This window comes from Electrophorus electricus, chromosome 1, assembly GCF_041902795.1.
Source record: "Electrophorus electricus isolate QZ-2024a chromosome 1, ASM4190279v1, whole genome shotgun sequence".
Lineage (NCBI taxonomy): Eukaryota > Metazoa > Chordata > Actinopteri > Gymnotiformes > Gymnotidae > Electrophorus > Electrophorus electricus.
Window position 1 is genome coordinate 18,887,990 of NC_137497.1, and position 18,267 is coordinate 18,906,256.

Sequence of the window (18,267 nt, forward strand, 5' to 3'; positions counted from 1 at the left end):
TGCTCTATGAAATTTTTACCAAATGTTCATAAAATCAAACCCAGAATTAAGTAAAATCTTACTTTTAGGGGCTTTGCTATATTAGTACAATTCTACTAAACTGCATAAACCTCTACAGTATTCCACAATCATAATATGAGATTAAGTACATATGTGAGTACTTAAGCATTACATATAAACAGCGAGCTAAAAATCCATGATGTCTACAGAAACAAGCACATCTGGTCTGTTTAGCAGCATTCAGATAAATTGCAGTACAGTACTGTGTATTTGTACTAAATACACAAAGCAAAAAAAATGTTTTAAAGTACTTGCCCATTTAAAGTACAGTGTCTGAAGTGCCTAACCATGGTCACAACTAATAATTCTACTAAACCTCTAGCTAGTTAGTTAGCTGATAAGTGGATGAATTAATAAATTATTGGGTGAATTAACACATATGTGAATCCCAGAAATAAACAAACTTGAGCACTGGTTAATCAGCTGAGTATAATCGTTTTAGAACACTTAAAGCAGTGCTTTTTACGATGTTTTAAACTGACATACAAACGCTGTTATTTTTCTTTATGTTGTAAAATTTGCCACAAAAACCGTAAACCATAAAAATAGAGAAAAATATCGCCGTACTTTGCGACATAATATGTCCAAAATGCCGCTTTTCTTCGCCGTTTTACAAACAAAACGCGTTTCGTTTGAGGTGACCTTTGACCACTTTGGCTTTCCATATTCATAACACTCGTAGATAGTTCACTTAATATTTTAATCCAGTTTTCATATGATGAGGAACATGTTTGGTTCCTTCTTCTAATGGAAGAGCACTGCCAGTGATGCAGTTGTTATTTATTCTTACTGTTGCCTTGTATCTTTATCTCTTCTCCATGGAATTCATTTAATATAAAATGTAAATGATCAACTGTCATGTAACCTGCAATGCTAAAACACATTTACTGCTATTCTTTTACTGTTAGGCTGTCTTCTGTACCTCATGTAGTTTTCTGATACAGGTTTACCAAATACAGGTAAACAAATATTTTTTACACACACACGTCCAGCATTCAGCCATTAAGAAGATTCTTTATTTGTCATATGCACAACATGCTATGGACGTCCACACACTTACATGCTTATTGTGAGGCTGATTATCTAAATTACAGTCATCTGTAAGTTAGATCTACAAAGTGGTTTGTTAAGTTCCGACGTGTTTCAACGTGCCGACATAGTGGAGATTTACTCTCAGCGCAACCGTAAAACAAGTCCGTGTAGGAGGGACTGTGAAGCCATTGGCTGTATAGACTGTATACAGTGATTGGCTGCAGCAAAATAACGGATGGCTAAATTTGGCTGCTGATTGGCTTAATAAAAATATTGTGTCATTGTCTTCAGTCGAAAATGATTGACATGTGCTCCGCCCTCCTCTTACCCACAGGTGTTCATGTAGTTCACCTTTCTCAAGAAAACGAAAGTATTTTCTGAACAGTCGCCGTTGTGGAAGGTTGAGCGTTTAAAAATATTTCACGGTAAATTCATTCTATTTGTAAAAATGCGATGTCGGTGCAGTTTAAAGCAACAAGTTTGGTAAGTACATAGTTCTGTGTTTAGGTTAATTCGTAGGTCAACCCAAAGGTGGATTAAATGTAAAGATTAAAGTCCTGGTGAAGTTACGCAACTAAAATGGCTAACGCCCAATACGATTGCATAGCTATATTTAAAATAATTTAAAGGGGCCAGATATATATTGTCAGTTATTGTAAAACTCGATTACAAGTCTTAGTTAGTCAGTGATATTTCCTAATGGTCCCATCTGAAACTAGTCAAAGTTGCTGCTGTAAAGTCAGTTTTTTACAGTTAGTTTTCTGTTCAGTTTCAGCTATTGTGTCCAAATCCTCAGTGGACAGGTCAGATTCCCTGTATAGTTCATTGGCTGCATTAGTAACTATAGTTTGGGATGGGACGGTCGACACTGGCGTTTCTACGCTTATTTCGAGTTTCTGAAGCGTAGCGTTTTGAAACACTGATCCGAAGTGTGGCTCAAAACGGCCATGTCACGTGACCTTGGCTAAACAAAGCTTGTGTTTCTACAGGTGTGATACAGAACCTGCCGCTCCTGTCTTTGACTGACAGTGTCTGAAACAAACCTGATCACACATCTGTCTCAGTCACAAACTCTATGAATGCTTACAAGTCAACAAAACACACCCCAACTTTGAGAGTTTTGTGAGAATAGAGAATTTGAGAGACTGAGAGATTCAGTGTTGTCTAGATAGAAGGTTATTGATAGGACATATTGACTGATAGGCTAGTGAGAGATATCCAGTGAGCAGTAGTTAGGATAGATATAGTGACATTAATATATAGAAAGTGTGTGTAGAGAGAGATTCTCTGGTTTACTGACAGGAGTGATGTGCTGTATATCCACACATTTATATAATGGTAAAAACACCTGTGCATGCCAGCAACATGTGTTCTATGTGAATGAATCTTTTCCAAGACTGAGGAGGTAATTTGGGAAGAGAAGAAGCCCCAAAACAGCATAACAACTAATATTTTATAATATAAATATAATAATAAATATATAATTTTGAGACATTGTTCCTTTATTTTACTATGAAACCTGTTCCATACAGACAATTCATTAAATCGTTCTGCACTTCATAGATTACAGAGCACATCTGAACCCAAAGAACCCAACAGAGTTCATGCAAAGCCACAGAATTCTACAGAGTTCATGTAAACCCACAGATCCCATGTGGTTATTTATCCCAGTAAACATAGTGGCATTTTGTTAATAGATTATCTTTCTAAATGTCATGTCTTATACATGAAACTGAAATGCCAAGAATTTGAAATGCCTTACAGAACACAACAGAAACAGGTTGTTGTATGGTAATTTCTTTTAAATATTTATTGATCATATGTATCAATAACCTGGTATAACCCACCAGAATAATATCTAGGCAAAGTAGTTTAGACATTGTTGTTTCACAGAATAGAATTATTAAGATGTTAGCAAAAGTGGTCACTGTGGAGATCATGTCAGAATGTTTCTGTTCAAAAGGCCCATAAGTGCTGGAAGAATTTTGCGTGAATATTATTTACTTTTGTTGTTCCTTATAATATACTTATCCAGTTAAACGTTATGTCATTGGTTAAAGATATTGGTTGATTATCCAGTTAAACTTTGTGTCATTGGCTGAAGATGTTGGTCGATTATCCAGTTAAACTCTGCATCATTGGCTAAAGATATTAGTGAATTATCCAGTTAAACTTTGTATAATTGGCTAAAGTTATTGTGGTGCTGAGTGTTTCCCACACAGTAAAACTCTGTTTGTGTTAAACCCAGAGACTCTGTGTTACTGATAAAATGTAAGTCAGGCATCTTCTTTTTATATTGATATTTTGTGATGAAAAAACAATGTTAGTTGACAGTTATTAACAAGCAGGCACATTACTCCCTGTGCCTTTCCATATAGGTTTAGTTTCACTTTCATGTTTTAGTGTATTTCTCCTCTGGTAATGCTGTGTTTCATATCAGCTGTACTTCCTTTGTCTATTAGTCCTTGAGTTTGGGAGGTTGAATCAGTGATTTCAATGTTAGTCATGGCCACTGCATTTCTTTATCAAGTCATTGAGTCAGTTCCAGAGATTTGCCGCTAGATGGGGCCCAAGTACCAGTTATATTGATCGTAGTATAGATATTTAAATCGACTGTAAAAGCCTTTTTTGTGTATTGTGCATGTTGTGATTTACAAACAACATTGATATTTAAAGTAATATCTGTATTTGTGTCTTAGACCAAAGGTTGATGACACATATTTGATCTCACAACATATAATATTAGGTAACCTATTCTCTACTTCACAGTTCTGTAACATCAAAGTTCATGCCTGTTATTACACCTTTGATCTCAGTATGGCTTTAAGTGGTCTGGCCAACACACCAGGTTGAACACAGTATAAAGCCAACCTGTGCCAGTCATCCCAGTTCCCTACAGTAGTCTTTACTACACTTTTGAAACATTGAAACTATTTTCGACACAACTGCTTCGAACATCTCAATATTTCACAAAGCCTCACTTTCCCTCCACCACCTGTAGTGTACTGTAAATGTGTCATGATTAGTCCCTCCCAGCTTCCCTGTTCCGTGTTTTCCGTCTTGTGTATTTTAGTTCCATTCTGTAGTTTCGTTTTCTCTGCCCCTCGTTTGATTTTCCACACCTGTCCCTCGTTTAGTTCATGTATTTAAACCCTGTCTTGTTCCCTTGGTCTTGGTTATATATTGTTTATTTTAATGATTGTGTTTATTTGAATGCGTGTGTTAGGTTCATTGTGTTTGATTGGTTTAATGTCTGAATGTTTTTAAGAGCCCATCTCTGTATCCCTGTAAGTTTGTACTCCACGTGTCCTAGCCTTGATGTTTCTTAGCTCTGAGTTTCCCCTGTTTGCTTTTGATTGATCATGTTGGTAATATGACCCTGGACTACCCTAACGACTATGATTTTGGATTTGCCCCTAATAAATCTTGCTCTTCTTCGCACGTGTCTGCCTCCTTACAACTCAATGTTACAAAATATAGTGAACAGCTGATGTACACTGATTAAGGACAAAGATACCACACCTATAGTGTACTGTAAATGTAATGATCTGATGTACACTGATTAAGGACAAAGATACCACACCTACAGTGTACTGTAAATGTAGTGAACAGCTGATGTACACTGATTAAGGGCAAAGATACCACACCTATAGTATACTGTAAATGTAGTGAACTGATGTACACTGATTAAGGACAAAGATACCACACCTATAGTGTACTGTAAATGTAGTGAACTACTGATGTCCACTGATTAAGGGCAAAGATACCACCACCTATAGTGTACTGTAAATGTAGTGAACAACTGAGGTATACTGATTAAGGACAACAGTACCACCACCTATAGTGTACTGTAAATGTAGTGAACTACTGATGTACATTGATTAACGGCAAAGATACCACCACCTATAGTGTACTGTAAATGTAGTGAACTACTGATGTACACTGATTAAGGACAAAGCTACCAGCTAGAAGCTTGGCTCAAAACTTTGGCAAAGACCCAGCACTGAATGACTGGGTCACTGGGCTTATATAAGGTCTAGCCCAGCTGTTGGGTGTTAAACCTGATTAGTGGTGTACCTGACTCAAGCCCTCCCTCTGGTGGCCGGAGGGGGCATCAGCCTGACACCAACCCTTACAAACACACACACACACACACACACACACACACAGAGACACAGTCTGCAGGCACCCCCAAGTCAGATTTAAGACATTTCAAAACTTTTAATGCTACTTCCAGTGTCATTTAAAACCAAATTTGCAGTAAGGATATACAAAAATAAAGTTATTTTGAATAACTTTAACATGGTAATTGAGAAACATACTTTCAGACTAATGTTGAGGAGCTTTATCATTTTGAAGAGACATAAGAAAACCAAATAAACCAAGTGGTCAAGAAACTGACAGGAAAAAAATAAACTAGTTAAAGTAGGCACTTTCTACATAAATGATAGCAGGATGTTGTAAGCAATGAAGACAGAAGACAGAAGCTAAAACAAATGATCTATCTTTCTTTCTTCCAGTATTTTGCTAGTGAGAGCAGAGCTGTTACTTCCCTGTAATGTTCAGATGTAGCTAGCTAGATAAAGCTGGAGCTAACAAGCTGATTTCTGAGGGGATTTCAAACTATATTCACAAAATATGTAGAAAGTTACACAATTATAAATTGAGTGGAACATTTTGAGATGGACAATGTTAAATTGAATCAGTCTGTCTAGAATTTCCTGTAGAGATCCAAGACAGCTTGCTATTCACTTGGACTTGAGTTTGGTAATGTTAGTTATCTAGCTAGATAGCTTCATAATTCCATTTGATGGTGTATATGCCAACCAGATTGAACAAGACCAAAAAATGTTATTTGATTAAAATTAAAAATCTACTCAGATTTCTCCTCATCTAGATGGACATAATCAGTTAAGTAATCTATCAAACTATCTAGCTAGAGTGCTGAAAGACTAAACTCTAATCTATAAGCATCATGTCAGCTGGGAGAAAATGTTGGCAAGGACAGTATATCCACATTTCTAACAAGGTAGAAATATTAAGTCATGGTAAAAAAAAATGTCTTAGCTACGTCAGTTGAGAGAGTGATTTCCTCCTCTGATAATATTAAAGCTTGACTAATGATTCCTGTTTCCTAGCTGTCTTCTCCAGGTGCAGTGAGGAAGTGAGAATGTTTTACTCCCTGACATATGATTAATTATTGAAACAAATTTAGACTACAAATCTCTTAACCAGTTATATCAAATTTCTTAACCAGTATATCAAATGTCACTTGTTGTCTTCACTAGAGAGTTTTCAGATTTACATTGGGTGACTGGGCAACTAAGAAATAGCCGTGTTAGTCATTGGAATTTATTTTACATATTTGAATGACAGTGAAGCATAAAATTTAAGACAATTGAAGACTTATCAGTTCATTAAATTTGTAAAATGTCATTTCAGATAAATTAAGACTTTTTAAGTACCCACATGCACCCTGTCGTGAATACAGTTACGATCTAGTGTGAGTCTATACTATGAAGCGAACCGGGGCATAGCCCAAGAAGAAATGTTGCTCTATGAAATTTTTACCAAATGTTCATAAAATCAAACCCAGAATTAAGTAAAATCTTACTTTTAGGGGCTTTGCTATATTAGTACAATTCTACTAAACTGTATAAACTTATACAATATTACACAAGTATAATATGAGATTAAGTACATATGTGAGTACTTAAGCATTACACCTAAATAGCGAGCTAAAAATCCATGATGTCTACAGAAACAAGCACAGCCGGTCTATTTAGCAGCATTCAGATAAACTGCAGTACAGTACTGTGTATTTGTACTAAATACACAAAGCAAAAAAAAAATTGTTTTAAAGTACTTGCCCATTTAAAGTGCAATGTCCGAAGTACCTAACCATGGTCACAACTAGTCATTCTAATAAACTTCTAGCTAGCTAGTTAGCTAATAACTGTATGAATTAATAAATTATAGAGTGAATAAACACATATGTGAATCCCAAAAATAAACAAACTTGAGCACTGGTGAATCAGCTGATTAAGATCGTTTTAGAACACTTAAAGCAGTGCTTTTTATGGCGTTTTAAACTGACATACAAACAGTGTTATTTTTCTCTACGCTGTAAATATGCTGCAAAAACCGTAAACCATAAAAATAGAGAAAAACAACGCTGTACTTTGCGATCATAAAACGTCCAAAATGCCGCTTTTTTCGCCGTTTTACAAACAAAATGCGTTGTTTCAGGTGAAGTTTGACCACTTTGGCTTTCCATATTCTTAACACAATCGTAGATGGCTCACTTCATTAATCCAGTTTTCATATGATGAGGAACATGTTTGGTTCCTTCTTCTAATGGAAGAGCACTGCCAGTGATGCAGTTGTTATTTATTCTTACTGTTGTCTTGGATCTACAAACAAAGTGGTTTGTTAAGTTCCGAAGTGTTTCAACGTGCCGACATAGTGGAGATTTACTCTCAGCGCAGCCGCAAAACAAATCCGTGTAGGAGGGACTGTGAAACCATTGGCTGTATAGACTACTGTATGATTGGCTGCAGCAAAATGATGGACAGCTAACTTTGCCTGCTGATTAACTTAATAAGAATGACTGTTATAAGAACTCGGTTGTGTAATTGTCTTCAGTCGAAAATGATTGACATGTGCTCCGCCCTCCTCTTACCCACAGGTGTTCCTGTACTTTTCACCTTTCTCAAGAAAACGAAAGTATTTTCTGAGCAGTCGCCGTTGTTGAAGGTTGAGCGTATTGAATATACGAGCGTTTAAAATTTCACGGTAAGTTAATTCTATTTGTAAAAATGCGATGTCGGTGCAGTTTAAACAGCGTGTTTTGTAAGTACATAGTTCTGTTTAGGTTAATTCGTAGGTCAAGCCAAAGGCGGATTAAATGTAAAGATTAAAGTCCTGGGGAAGTTATGCAACTAAAATGGCTAACGCCCAGTACGATTGCGTAGATATATTTAAAATAATTTAAAGGGGCCAGATATATATTGTCAGTTATTGTAAAACTCGATTTCAAGCTCTTAGTTAGTCAGTGATATTTCCAAATGGTCCCAGTTGAAAGTCTTCTGGCCTAAACTCAAAGTTGCTACTGTAACGTTTGTTTTTTACAGGTAGTTTTCTGTTCAGTTTCAGACGTTTTGTAGTGTTGTCCAAATCCTCAGTGGACAGTTCAGATTCCCTGTATAGTTAATTATCTCTATTATTAACTATAGTTTGGGATGGCACGGTCGACACTGGCGTTTCTAAGCTTGTTTGGAGTTTCTGAAGCGCAGCGTTTTGAAACACTGATCTGAAGTGTGGCTCAAAACGGCCATGTCACGTGACCACGGCTAAACGAAGCTTGTGTTTCTACAGGTGTGATACAGAACCTGCCGCTCCTGTCTTTGACTGACAGTGTCTGAAACAAACCTGATCACACATCTGTCTCAGTCACAAACTCTATGAATGCTTATAAGTCAAGAAAACACACCCCAACTTTGAGGATTTTGTGAGAATAGAGAATTTGAGAGATGGAGAGATTCAGTCTTGTCTAGATAGAAGGTTATTGATGGGACATATTGACTGATAGGCTAATGAGAGACATCCAGTGAGCAGTAGGTAGGATAGATACAGTGACATTAATATATAGAAAGTGTGTGTAGAGAGAGATCCTCTGGTTTACTGACAGGAGTGATGTGCTGTATATCCACACATTTATATAATGGTAAAAATACCTGTGCATACCAGCAAAAAGTGTACTATGTGAATGAATCTTTTCCAAGACTGAGGAGGTAATTTGGGAAGAGAAGAAGCCACAAAACAGCATAACAACTAATATTTTATAATATAAATATAAATAATAATAAATATATAAATTGTTCCTTTACTTTACTTTATTGATCTTCATTATCCATAATCATAATTATCTACATTCACAACACTTCCTTCTGCTGTAGATAAAACCTGTTCCACGCAGACAATTCACTAAATAGGTCTGCACTTCATAGACTACAGAGTACATGTGCACCCACACAACCCTACAGAGTACATGGGAACCCAGACAACCCTACAGAGTACATGGGAACCCAGACAACCCTACAGAGTTCATGTGAACCCACACAATGCTGCAGAGTACATGTGAACCCACACAACCCTACAGAGTACATGTGAACCCACACAAACCTATAGAGTACATGTGAACCCACACAACCCATGTGGTTATTTATCTCAGTAAACATACTGGTTGTTAATAGATTATCTTTCTAAATTTCATGTCTTACACATGAAACTGAAATACCTAGAATTTGAAATGCCTTACAGAACACAACTAAACACAGAAACATCTTTTGTTTCTTTGTTTGTTGTGTGGTGATTGGTCTGAAATATTTATTGATCTTATGTATTGATAACCTGGCATAACCCACCACAATAATATCCAGGCAAAGTAGTTTAGATTTTGTTGTTTCACAGAATAGAATTATCAGGAAAAGTGGTCACTGTGGAGATCATTGACAGATTGCTTCTGTTCTAAAGGCCCAGAAGTGTTGGAAGAATTATGAGTGAATATTATTGAATTACATTTTTTCCTTATAATACATTTATCCAGTTAAACTTTGTGTCGTTGGCTAAATATATCAATCGATTATCCAGATTAATGTTGTGTCATTAGCTAAAGATATTGGTCAAATATCCAGTTAAACTCTGTGTAATTGGCTAAATATATCGGTTGTATGGTTGCATGAGTTCAGACGTCATTTCTTGCAGGAAGCAGTGCTGAGTGTTTCCCACACAGTAAAACTCTGTGCTAAACTCAGAGACTCTGTGTTATTGATAAAATGTAAGTCAGGCATCTTCTTTTCATATTGGTGTTTTGTGATAAAAAAAAAATGTTAGTTGATGTTTACAGTTACTAACAAGCAGGCATGCTACTCCATGTGCTCTCTGTATAGGTTTAGTTTCACTTTCATGTTTTAGCATATTTCTCCTCTGGTAATACTGTTTCATATCAGCTGGCAGATGTACTTCCTTTATGTATTAGGACAAAGATACCACCACCTATAGTGTACTGTAAATGTAGTGAACAGCTGATGTAGACTGATTAAGGACAAATATATATAATATTAATTCATTAATACTAGTGGTGCCAATTAATTAAAAAATTAATCAAGTTAATCAATAAAAATAGATTATCATTATTAATCATGAAGTTTAACATTTTAATACAGTATTACAATACTAGTATTTACTTGTATTTTGGGGGATAAAACAAATACATGTGTAGTGTTGGAATAAATGAATGCATGATACACTGGTTTAAGGATTCCATTTGTTCTTTAACATCTCAGATTAATTGAATAACAAGGAAGCTGCCATTCAGCACAACGGATGTTGTCTCCTCAGTCATCGTATTATCCGTGGTCACTCTTGTCAGTAATTCAGCCTGGTAAAAATCCATGCGGGATTTATGGGAAGACGCTGGGGTCAAACTTGGAAATATGGTTCATTTGTGTAAAAAACCAAAACGTTAATGTTTTTAAATTGATCATGAGTGTTAAGGCTGACAGCCCTAATAAATACATTTGAAAGCATTCAGATTCCAGTTTCCCACTGTGTGAAAACAGTACAGTAGAACCTCTCAGAAAACGCCTCCATCTTCCTCTGTGGCACTTTGAGGACCTTTGGAATGTCTGATTGGGCATCATGGAGATTTATGATTTAAAATGTTTGAAATATTGTGACATAAAACAAATGATGGTGCACAGCTTTATGGGTATAATGTTAATTCTAAATTCATTAAGAATAACTTTTGTGTGTATAACTGTTTTTGTGTATTCAGTGGAATATTTTAATGAAGCCATAACAGTTATTCAGTGGAATATTTTAATGAAGCCATAACAGTCTGTTCAGTATTCTGTCATCATCACTGTTTCAGTTCTCCACCCACCCTGTTAATATCAGTGTTTACGTATGGTTCATGTTTCACATCATGTGTTTTATTTTTAATATGTTGATGTGAGTTTTATCAGGCATTGATTCAGTGTGATTCACTCTGTGTGTATGAACTGTTGACAGGGAGCAGAGAGCAGCATCTCCAGTGTCCAGCTGTGTGTGTGTGAAGAGGAACAACTCCATGATGGAGCCTCATAACTCCAGCAGTGGAGGAGGAACCTCTGACCCAAAGTGAGGAGCTTTCCATCAGCACCTAATCTGAGGAAACAGGAAGAGGGAATATTCAGGATAAATGAGATGTAGTGAAGGATGTAATTACTCAACACTTTCCTCATCTTCATCAGGGTAAAGAGAGCAGAGTCTCCAACACCCAGCTGTGTGTCTGTGAAGAGTGACTGGTCCATGGAGCCTCCTCCTGTATTCAGCAGTGGACCTGTGCCCTCAGTCCTACAGTGAATCACACATTACACACTCAGATTCTTTCATAAGTGGGGTAGATGTGCTCCTCCCAGTGTCTGAGGGAGTGATGTTCCCCCCAATATTACAACAATCATACCCAAGTAAACAATATCACCATTCTACAGGACAAACTAATAAGAGGGGTTCACCACAGGTGTGTTTTAGTTTTAGGAGAAAAGGAGTGTGGTATGTTTGTGTAGTTGCTGAAGGGCAGGTGTGGTCTATGTGTGTGTGTGTGTGTGTGTGTGTGTGTGTGTGTGTGTGTGTGTGTGTGTGTGTGTGTGTGTGTGTGTTTGGTTCGATGGTCTAGCTAAAGGACAGGTGTGTGTGTGTGTGTGTGTGTGTGTGTGTGTGGTATGTTTGTGTAGTTGCTGACAGACAGGTGTGATGTGTGTGTGGTATGTTTGTGTTGCTGAAGGACAGGTGTGTGTGTGTGTGGTATGTTTGTGTAGTCTCTGAAAGACAGGTGTGGTGTGTGTGTGTGGTTTGTTTGATGGTCTTGCTGAAGGAGAGGTGTGGTGTGTGTGAGTGGTATGATTGTGTAGTTGCTTAAGGAGAGGTGTGATGTGTGTGTGTGTGTGTGTGGGATATTTGTGTTGCTGAAGGACAGGTGTGTGTGTGTGTGTGTGTGTGTGTGTGTGTAATTCCTGAAGGACAGGTGTGATATGTGTGTGGTATGTTTGTGTAGTTGCTGAAGGATGTGTGTGTGTGTCTGTGTGTTTTTGTGTAGTTCCTGACGGACAGGTGTGTGTGTGTGTGTGTGTGTGTGTGTGTGTGTGTGTCAGTATGTGAGAACCAGGTATAGTATGTGTGTGTGTGAGAGAGAAGTGTAGTGTGTGTGTGTGTGTGTGTGTGTGTGTGTGTGTGTGTGTGTGTGTGTGTAACAGGATAGTGGGGTGAAATCAAACAGAGCGCGATTCCCATAGTAATTAAGCCAATAAGGGAGATTTATTTTCCTCAAAAGGACCAGTGACAGGGCCATGATGCCATAAGCAGGCAAAAAAAAATGTATTCCAAAAAATAACAACAAAAAAAGAAATCCAGTAATCCACGCCAACACAGATTAACCCAAAATAAGGCAATTTAACAGGCTCCCAATTATGGCATTCAATCAACGCATCTCTCTTGCATTCCAATGCCACTCTTTATATTTAATCTTCGACCCTTAGACCGAACCATTCTAGATACCTAATTTATTAAATTCATAATATTTCTCCCCTATGGTTCAACACAAAGGCTATCATTTAAAACATTTTCCCATTATCCAAAAATTATTAAAATCATAAGAGGGGTGCGGTCATGTGCTTCCTTCAGACTTTTTTCATGGTAAAAGCTTTCCGTTCTTTCTCTGCCACTTCTTTTCTCAGAGAACTTTCAGAGTTGCTTCTTTGTTTCCTTTGGTGCCATTATCCCTCAAACCTAAACACCCCCAAAAGCCAAATAGCCCACCATCGGCCTCACAACAGCTACGCCATCAGCCAAATTGCCCTCAACCACTTCTCACGCACTTTAATACCCCTAAACAACAATTACCCCTTTAGACTAACAGCCCTCAACCACAACTAACCAAACAGCTAAATACCCCCTCAAACTACTCCAACTACCCCACAGCTGTAGCAACACTCTAGCACCCACCTAGCAAGATGATAACAACCATATGGCACCCCAAAAGCAACCACTTGGTAATTCCCTAGCAACCACTTGGGACCCCTTAGCAACCACTTGGTAACACCCTGGCATGCACATAACAACTACGTGGGAATGGCTTAACAGCTCAACGATATTTCAGGATTCCATTTTACATGCAAACTGCATTTAACAACATTTCATAGTATTTATGGTGTTAATAGTAAACAACCCCTCATCCTCATCTACCCCACAGCCAAAGAACCCTCAACCAAAATTACCCCCACAGCAAAATCTCTCAACATTTACCCTAGCAACACCCTAGCAGCCACATTTATTATACTAATAATCCATCATTTGTCATATAAAAAAAGAATAAACTGATTTTAAAATCTACTCTACATCACACGATGTCAATGATTAAATGTTAAATGTAATCCTGCAATAATGCTGAAATCCTTAATTACTGTTAAATGCTATTTAAACATGAAATGTAATTTGCTGTGGAGTAGTTGAGGATGGGAGGATTTTTAGCTGTTGAGACATATTGTAGTTGGCTTTAAATATAATGTCACCAAATTGCACCCTTTCATAACCAGTTACACTCAATGTTTCTATACCTGTAATTTGTCTTTTTTCTAATGTCACTGAATAAGAGAAATAATTTCCCCACATTATGGTGTCATTGTAGAAATATTTCAAAGAAATGTTTGTCATTTACTTCATTTAAATCACTTTAGATTCTGACTGGCTGCAGTTGCTCTAGTCGCTGAATACAGAAGGTTATGATTTAGATGGTAAAAACCAATGCCAGTTTTATGAAGTATTTAAGAGGAAACAAAGGCCAAGCCACAAATTTAATTATTTAACTTACTTAGAGGTGATGTGAGATAATCTGAACCTACAGAAACACAAATGTGGACATCATTGTACATTTACAGCATTTGGTGACTTATAGAAGTTCATTATAGTCTCTATCAAATACAGACGTTCATGTGAAAATAGAGAGGTCAATGTCAGTAATACTCATGCTAAAGTGCTGCCTAGAGTGGAACTTGGATGTGGGCCAAAATGTTATAATTATGTTATGAATTAACTGTAATTAATTAATATGTTCTTATTGTGTTGACCCTTTTATTAGCAGCAAATATGTACATTACATGTGTTTAACAAAATCCAATGACATATGACAAGTTGTACATACATACTGAAGTTAGCCGACTGACTAACATGTCTTGCACGGAGTGAAAGTCAAGTCAGTATCCATTGGTCTGTTTCTGTTTTATAGGTGGACAGCTAACTCTTTGTATTCTGCACAACAATGATTATCTATATGAAAAAAGCACTTCAGGTTCATATATGTATTGTTAATTTTGCCAATTTACAAATTAATTCAAGTTTACTGATATTTCCAAATAATGGACAACATCAGTAATTTCAGAACCACTCCAGTTATGCAGAAATGGCAGTTTTTAATAAATGTTTACTCACTTTTAATGGATCTGACATAGACTTATGGACATACAGACACAAAAGCAAAATATTTAAACTTATAAAATGTCTCAGAAAACGCTTCTTTTATCTTGCAAACAAAGTCTCAACTAAACGATACTGGCTTGTAAACATTTTTTGTGATATCTTTCAAGTCATATGACCCTGCTTTATATTAAGAGTGCATTTTGAACAGTTATTGAAAGAACAAGTGAGCTGTCTGCTGCTTCCATATACACAAATAGGTTCATTTATTAAATCTTGAACGTCTACTGATTGCAGGTGTAATGACAACCTGTAAACAAGCATGAGTACAGAAACATTAATTTCCATCATGTCATACTAAGGTCACTCTATACACTACATAATTAGGCCCACTTGTCAATCTTATGAATAGGCTCAGGTACAACCTCATTTGTCAGATGGACACACGCACACACACAAGCACACATGTGCGCGCACACACACACACACACACACACACACACACGCACACACACAAGCATGCATGTGCGCACACACACACCCACCCACCCACCAAAGTGGGTGGAGCGTCTGACACTCATCTATAACCCAAGTCCAAACGTCACAGTAGATGAGCATCTTGTCGCTTTTAGGGGACGCTGCCCTGTCAAGCTGTATATGCCAAGCAAGCCATCTAAATATGGCATAAAGATATGGGCAATGTGTGATGCCAGGACAAGTTATGCCTGGAAAATGCAGGTCTATACTGGGAAACCTGCAGATGGTGTTCCTGAAAAGAACCAAGGGAAGCATGTGGTTCTGGAGATGACTGCAGGTCTCAAGAGACACAACATAACATGATAATTTCTTCACCTCCTACGCTCTTGGTGAGGAGCTGCTCCAAAAAAAAAAAATCACCATGGTGGGGACGATCAGAAGAAACAAGCCAGAGCTGCCTCCCGCCTTACTTGTTACACAGGACAGAGATTATTTTTCCTTCAGATCTGCCGTCACCAATACTCACACCCTTGTATCCTACTCTCCGAAGAAAAGGAAAAATGTACTCCTGATGACAACTCTGCACAGGGATGCAGCTGTGCGCACCAGGGAGGACAAGAAACCCAATACCATCCTGGATTACAACAGGAACAAAGGCAGAGTCGACAACCTTGATAAGGTATGTTGATTTTGATTTTCATGTACTTCTCTATCATCAGTTTTGTTTGAACTGAGTTTATTTTTGTGGAGAACAAAATTTAGGAACAGCACAGAATCAGTTGTATCCATTTGAATATGCAAACATGTTTTAGATTGGATTGTTAGATGTGATGTCCTGATGCATCATGCAAAACATAAGATATTAGTTGTATGTACTCAGGATTTTATGCACTTTTTGCACCTTTAGAAGTTACTGGCACATACTCTTTTCAGAGGAAGACAGCACATTGGCCGATGATATTATTTTTCAACATATTAGATGTGTCATCTTACAACGCATTTGTGGTGTGGATGGAGGTGAATCCAGGATGGAAGCAGGGGAAATTTTTCAAGAGGAGGCTATTTCTGGAGGAGTTGGGGAAAACTATGTGGGCACCTTACATTCAACAACGCCAGCACCTTCCCCGAATGCCAGCCTCAGCCGCATTGGTAACATAGATCCAGGAGCAAGAAGCAAGATCACTTGCTACAAGAAAGAGGGGATAAGAGGAAGAGGTGCAGTCTGTGTGCACCAAGAAATGTCAAAACAAGCATAACATGCCATAAATGCAATGCATATCTTTGCAAGAGACATGCAACAACCTGCGCATATTGTCCAACATGTTCATGAGCAAAAAAACACCACTGAAGTTTGAGTCAACACAATCCACCACATTTAGAAGCCTGATTTTGTTATCAGTTGACAGTTTTTTTTCTGTTATCAGGCAAAAACACATCTGATAGACTGGTTAACATGTTATTGTTCTTGTTAGTTATTCGTTAATGTATGAAGACATTGATCTTGGAATATTGTGAAATTGTCAAGTGCAGTTTTGGGATAATTTCCTTTGTACACAATTAAAATATTCATGGTCCCTTTTGACCGGGAACACAACACGTGTTACACTTTTTGTGATATATAAAAATTTTTAAAGGTTTCAAAGCAAATGTCCTTGATAACTCTGACCCAAAGTACTCTGTAATAAATAGTATACCATGTGTCATCTGATTATTTCTTATACTCAAAATAATCCAGAAATTGCTTTTTAGAACTTGCTTTCAAGTGTATAAGCTCAAATCAATGAGGCACACAAGCCACTAAAAACATATAAAAGTTCAAAACTTGTAATATTCACTAGAACTTAAGTTAATTAAAAAATCTAACACAACAAGTAGTGATAATATGTATTATTACAGTTTTGTATGGTGAGTCTTTGTGGAATGGTTATTTCTGACCGGGAACACAAAATTGTTTAACACGAAATGAACACAACATTTCTCGTTGCAAAATAAAATTAATCATCAACATTTATAGGACCAAACAACTCACTAAAATGCCTCAGACGTTTGCTACCACTCACAGGCCTAAATTTAGCTGCTAAATGGCCAGTTGTCAGGTGACTAATTAGCTCGCCTACCAAGCTCTTGGTAAACAATATGCAAGCAGACACCTATACCCCCCTTGACATCCACAGTAATTTTTAGGTGGCATTAGGCATCATTAGTTAGCCAGCTAGCTAACTTAACCAAATAAGACTGTAGCTGAATAAAGCAAACCCTGGACCAAACATACACAAATTTATCAGGCTAACTAGCTTACACAGCTAGCTAATACAGTTAGCTAGGAGTTTTCTGCCACTATTTTGTGACAACTAACTAGCTACAATATTTGCTATTTGTGCTCATTTTTTCCGTTACGCAAGTTAAAATATACAGCTGGCCAGTTAAAGTAATTTAGCTAGCTGGCTAACTATCTTAGCTACCTTTCTTGAGGTACGTTAGCTAACGAGCTGGCTAAGTTAGCTGGCTAGGCTAAGATACCAGTTATAATAGACAGAGCATTTCGCTCTTTATATCTAAATATAAAGTTCCTCATTTTTAATTTCTCATTCCTCAAAATATTTTTGTTTTGTCAAGTTACAACATTTATCTTTGTGTTGAGCTTTCTCACACTTTATTCATTAAATGTAATGAAATTTCAATTCATTTCAAAAAGCGTTTAACATAATTAAACATGATTTAATTTTCACTTAACCAGCACAGACCCTCTCCCTCACTCCCTCAGCCAGTACTATAGGGACAGCTAATCAACTCCTCAACCTCAGTTACCACACAGCCAGTCACAACCCCTCACCCTCAACTACCACACAACCCTTATTATTTTCACAGCTAAACAGCCCTCGAGCACAACTACCCCTCGGCTAAATAACCCCTCAACATGAACTATGCCACAGGCAATTACCTCTCAAAAATAACTAACCCAGTAGCTAAATAACCCCTTATACTCAGCTACCCCATAGCCAATTACCCCAACACAAACTACCACCACCTCCATATAACCCTCAAGCACAACTGCCTCCACACCTAAATAAACCATAAAAACAACTGCCCAACAGCTAAATAACTCCTCAGCCTCAGCTACCCCACAGCCAATTAGCCTTCACCACAAATTACCCCCACAGTCCCTTAACAATTACCCCCATCAGC

At 37.4% G+C, this 18,267-nt stretch overlaps 1 long non-coding RNA gene across 3 annotated transcripts; it reads left to right on the forward strand.

The window, feature by feature from the left end:
- Positions 1–1,471: 1,471 nt before the first annotated feature.
- On the forward strand, positions 1,472–16,837 carry LOC145657432 (uncharacterized). Of its 3 annotated transcripts, none has more exons than XR_014123087.1 (5): positions 1,472–1,575; positions 7,781–7,887; positions 11,167–11,274; positions 11,388–15,760; positions 16,015–16,837. It is a non-coding gene; the product is annotated as an uncharacterized LOC145657432 (long non-coding RNA). The 3 variants fall into 3 exon arrangements; XR_014123085.1 differs by having other exon boundaries at positions 15,989–16,836; XR_014123086.1 differs by having other exon boundaries at positions 16,061–16,836.
- The last annotated feature ends 1,430 nt before the right edge of the window (positions 16,838–18,267 follow it).